Below are 5,840 nucleotides of genomic sequence, written 5' to 3'. Positions count from 1 at the left end.
GAGTGTTGTGGGTTTTTTTTTCTTTTCTTCATGTGTTTTATTCTTTCTAGTATTTCAAAAACTTCCTGATTTTATTTTCTTGCGCATTTGTGATACTTGCTTGTTTCAGATAATGAAACTTTAATATTGGACAAAGACGGTGTGAGCAAAGAAATCAGTTTTTGAAAAAACCGTGCCATTAAGGGAGAAAAGAGAGCCAGGTAGGCTTGGTTCTATGCGTTAAAGTTGTTGCTCCAGAAAGTTCCCTGCTTACCAGCAAAAACCGCAATCAAGCATTAGTGATGACTATCAATGAGCCTTTCATACCACTGTGAAGGAATTTTGGACCACCCTTCTTTACAGAATTGTTTTAATTCAGCATGAGTTGCCTGTTTAAGGGATGCGTCCCAATAGGCTTTAAGTTCAGACTTTTGAGTAGGCTCAAAACTAAGAATCCTTTGTGTTCTTTTTTTTTTTTTTTTTTTTTTTTTTTTTTTTTAAGCCTTTCAGAAATGGACTTGTTTGGTGTATTTGAGATCATTGTATTTCTGTATAATCCAAGCGTTCTGGAATCATAACCCGGTCTGTGGCGCACAAAAGGTTGGGGACTGCTGCACTAAAGGATGTTGGACCTTTATGCCAACCTCTTAGTTCTTGGTGAGAAATATGCCTGAGTAGCTCACTGGAGGTCATTTTATAGGGCTCTGACAGTGTTTCCCATGTTCCTACTTGCACAAGAAATCATCTACAGGACTAGGTTGATGCCCTTCTGCATGGATGAAATAACTGAGACATTTACAATAAATTAGTTACCATTTTGTGTTTGATGAGCTAACGTGTTCAAAGAATAATTCTTTGTGCATAATCCCCTAACATGTTTTAATACGCAAGTAAATTTGAGTTGTGCATGCTTAGAACATCCAGATGCGTTATTTTTAAAACGTGTTAAAAATGCATCTCAAACCTCTGTGCTGTTGTACCCCTATGGTTTCACTAGCATATGTTGTTAAATTCCAGAAACTTACCACTGCTCTAAAAAAAATAAATCAACCACATATAAAGGGGATATTATATCTTTAATATTGTCATCTCAGGCACAAAGTGTTGGCTGTTAGCATAAAGCTTGTTTTAAGCAAAAGATGAGCTGTGGGGCTGTGGTAAAGGATAAAAAAATAATTGTTTTGAATTGTGTCTCAAGCAAAGCTCCTGTAGTAGTACACAAGAATCAAAACACAAAGCAGAATGTTTCTATGAAACTGATGCAGCCCTGACATATCACCTTTGATTGCTGATTGGAATGAAAGAGGGGATTAATAGTAGTCCTTATTCTACAGGGTGGGCCATTTATATGAATACACTGTAATAAAATGGGAATGGTTGGTGATATTAAAGTCCTGTTTGTGGCACATTAGTATATGTGAGGGGGCAAACTCCTCAAGATGGGTGGTGACCATGGTGGCCATTTAGAAGTGTGAAGATACGAGATGTGCAGCACCTGAAACTACGGACATTGGATGCCTGTGCTGGCATTTCTCCTGCGGTGTTGCTATCAGTATGTGAAGAGTGGGAGAAGAGGGTTGGATTGATAATCCAACACAATGGGCAGAACATTGAACACATTTTATAAGTGGTCAGAAACTTGTAAATAACTCATGAAAAAATAGTTACGTTGAAACCAAGCACACCATTGTTTTTCTTGTGACATTACCAATAAGTTTGATGTGTCACATGGCCCTCTTCCTATTGAAAAAACAAAAGTTGTATCCAAGATGGCCAACTTCTAAATGGCCACCATGGTCACCACCCATCTTGAGGAGTTTGCCCCCTCACATATACTAATGTGCCACAAACAGGACTTTAATATCACCAACCATTCCCATTTTATTACAGTGTATTCATATAAATGGCCCACCCTGTACATTCAGTGTAATCAGAGTTAGACTAAAAGCGACTTCTTCATGTTGTCCAAACAGCTCTGTGACTCATCAATTCACACTGGAATCCAGCAGGGGGAAGCAGTGCATCATGAAGCAGGCAGACTGCCTCAGCATGCTTGAGGTCACTAAGGCTGTATCCCAATTCAGGGTCTGCAGCCTTAAAGGCCGCATTTTAAGGCCGATTACGTCACAGCGACGCGACGAAGGCTGTCCCAATTCGAAGGCTGCTCGAAATGCGGCCCTCAAATGCGTCCTTCATTCCCCTGAATTTTAAGGACGTGGCGGTGTAGACTTCATGGCCCAATATATCCCAGAATGCATAGGGTGGATATTGGTAGGTGTGGATAATTTTGCTGAAAAAAACGGCGGATGAGGGGCGCCCGAAGAGTAAACTTTAAGTAAGTACTGAATATGATGCCACTTATTTATGTGCAAATGTTTAATAACGAAGAACATTAAAACATTACTGTTGGCCACATGTCGGCAAAGTTATGTGACATTAGTGATGTTTGTACTAACTTGGTTTTAAAGCCTTTGCTTTAAAATATACGCCGTTCAATAGCTGACCTTAATCTTACAGAGAATGATCAAAGCTCATGTAGAAACAAACAAACAAATGAACAAATGATTTTCTCTTTCATTTCTGTCAAACAAAGCTGTATGAAACATTTCCAGCTGTTAGTATCATGGTTGCTAGGCAACCTGGGCAGCGCAACCGAGGCTAGACCATCCCATTTCACAAGCCTCGCACTTCCGGCCTTAGCGGTCTTTAAGTACGCGGCCCTTGAGGATCGTTGAGACTGCGTACTTTAAGGCTGCAGACCCTGAATTGGGATACAGCCTAAGTCACGCTGCAGGTTTTATGATTTGAATGATATAGCTGGTTCTATGAAGTATTAGAAAATTGGAGGTAAATTTTAGGTGTTATATATATATATATATATATATATATATATATATATATATATATATATATATATATATATATATATATATCATAATAATCTGACAATACTATAATATTGGCCATATTATATTTACATTACCACAGTGAGATGACTTTAGTCTCATGAACAACATTAGCTAATTTTTATTTACTAACTGATCTTGAAATGACTGTTCAGTACAGAAATGAAGCCCAACAATCATGTTTTACAGTCCTGTGGTCTCAGCCTCAGATACTCAACTAATCAAAGTGATGTCATGACAAAAATGAATGACCAACAAAACATTTTTTCTCCTTCATTTATGTCACACAATCTCGCGTTTCTCGCGGTTAGTATCGTGGTTGCTAGGCAACCTGAACAGCGCAACGAAGGCTAGACCGTCCCATTTCACAAGCCTCTCACTTCCGCACTTCTCGTACTTATAGTACGCACCATACGTAGTGCGGGTAGTCCGGGTACTTTAAACGTGCAGACCCTGAATTGGGACACAGCCAGAGACTGTCACTTCCCGGGAGGATCTAAGATGGTGGAGTGAGAAGCACCCTTTTTGCAGGCTCTGTTAATAATAAGACTATTTTGTCCCTAGTTGGGGTATTTATACGCAGCAATCTACAAATTCCACTAGGATTAAACTGCATTAATCCTTTTTCCTTTTGCCGGAATTTTTTTTTCTCGTTTTTTGAGGCTTTTTTTTCCCCTGAGAACGAAGTGGTTTACAACATGGCTGACCATGACTACAACTTAACTGCCCTCCGCGAGGCTTGTGAAGACAGCGACATGGAAGACATCGAGGTGGACGAGAGTTCTTCCAAAGAAAGTAAAATCGACCCGAATCATACACCTACTAAAAGCCCGAACCCAAAGAAAATGAAGGGTAAGGACAACAGAAAATGATGATAATATCGGCTCAATTCAGGTTCAATTCAATTCAATTCAATTTTATTTATATAGTGCCAAATCACAACAAAAGTCGCCTCAAGGCGCTTCATAGATACAGAGAAAAACCCAACAATCATATGACCCCCTATGAGCAAGCACTTTGGCGACAGTGGGAAGGAAAAACTCCCTTTTATAACAGGAAGAAACCTCCGGCAGAACCAGGCGGTGGCCTGGGAGGGGGCGGCCATCTGCTGCGACCGGTTGGGGTGAGAGAAGGAAGACAGGATAAAAGACATGCTGTGGAAGAGAGACAGAGGTTAATAACAGACATGATTCAATGCAGAGAGGTCTATTAATACATAGTGAGTGAGAAAGGTGACTGGAAAGGAAAAACTCAATGCATCATGGGAATCCCCCGGCAGCCTACGTCTATTGCAGCATAACTAAGGGAGGATTCAGGGTCACCTGGTCCAGCCCTAACTATATGCTTTAGCAAAAAGGAAAGTTTTAAGCCTAATCTTAAAAGTAGAGATAGTGTCTGTCTCCCGAATCCAAACTGGAAGCTGGTTCCACAGAAGAGGGGCCTGAAAACTGAAGGCTCTCCCTCCCATTCTACTTTTAAATACTCTAGGAACAACAAGTAGGCCTGCAGAGCGAGAGCGAAGTGCTCTAATAGGGTGATATGGTACTACAAGGACATTAAGATAAGATGGGGCCTGATTATTTAAGACCTTATACAGTGGGGCAAAAAAGTATTTAGTCAGCCACCGATTGTGCAAGTTCCCCCACCTAAAATGATGACAGGGGTCGGTAATTTGCACCAGAGGTACACTTCAACTGTGAGAGACAGAATGTGAAAAAAAAAATCCATGAATCCACATGGTAGGATTTGTAAAGAATTTATTCGTAAATCAGGGTGGAAAATAAGTATTTGGTCAATAACAAAAATACAACTCAATACTTTGTAACATAACCTTTGTTGGCAATAACAGAGGTCAAACGTTTACTATAGGTCTTTACCAGGTTTGCACACACAGTAGCTGGTATTTTGGCCCATTCCTCCATGCAGATCTTCTCGAGAGCAGTGATGTTTTGGGGCTGTCGCCGAGCAACACGGACTTTCAACTCCCGCCACAGATTTTCTATGGGGTTGAGGTCTGGAGACTGGCTAGGCCACTCCAGGACTTTCAAATGCTTCTTATGGAGCCACTCCTTTGTTGCCCGGGCGGTGTGTTTTGGATCATTGTCATGTTGGAAGACCCAGCCTCGTTTCATCTTCAAAGTTCTCACTGATGGAAGGAGGTTTTGGCTCAAAATCTCACGATACATGGCCCCATTCATTCTGTCCTTAACACGGATCAGTCGTCCTGTCCCCTTGGCAGAAAAACAGCCCTATAGCATGATGTTTCCACCCCCATGCTTCACAGTAGGTATGGTGTTCTTGGGATGCAACTCAGTTTTCTTCTTCCTCCAAACACGACGAGTTGAGTTTATACCAAAAAGTTCTACTTTGGTTTCATCTGACCACATGACATTCTCCCAATCCTCTGCTGTATCATCCATGTGCTCTCTGGCAAACTTCAGACGGGCCTGGACATGCACTGGCTTCAGCAGCGGAACACGTCTGGCACTGCGGGATTTGATTCCCTGCCGTTGTAGTGTGTTACTGATGGTGACCTTTGTTACTTTGGTCCCAGCTCTCTGCAGGTCATTCACCAGGTCCCCCCGTGTGGTTCTGGGATCTTTGCTCACCGTTCTCATGAGATCTTGCGTGGAGCCCCAGATCGAGGGAGATTATCAGTGGTCTTGTATGTCTTCCATTTTCTGATGATTGCTCCCACAGTTGATTTTTTCACACCAAGCTGCTTGCCTATTGTAGATTCACTCTTCCCAGTCTGGTGCAGGTCTACAATACTTTTCCTGGTGTCCTTCGAAAGCTCTTTGGTCTTGGCCATGGCGGAGTTTGGAGTCTGACTGTTTGAGGCTGTGGACAGGTGTCTTTTATACAGATGATGAGTTCAAACAGGTGCCATTCATACAGGTAACGAGTGGGGGACAGAAAAGCTTCTTACAGAAGACGTTACAGGTCTGTGAGAGC

The sequence above is a fragment of the Rhamphochromis longiceps genome, linkage group LG2, assembly GCF_057381845.1.
Source record: "Rhamphochromis longiceps isolate RC_006_pf linkage group LG2, R_longiceps_female_GT1.1, whole genome shotgun sequence".
In the NCBI taxonomy this organism is placed as follows: Eukaryota; Metazoa; Chordata; class Actinopteri; order Cichliformes; family Cichlidae; genus Rhamphochromis; species Rhamphochromis longiceps.
This window is presented reverse-complemented; position numbering follows the sequence as displayed.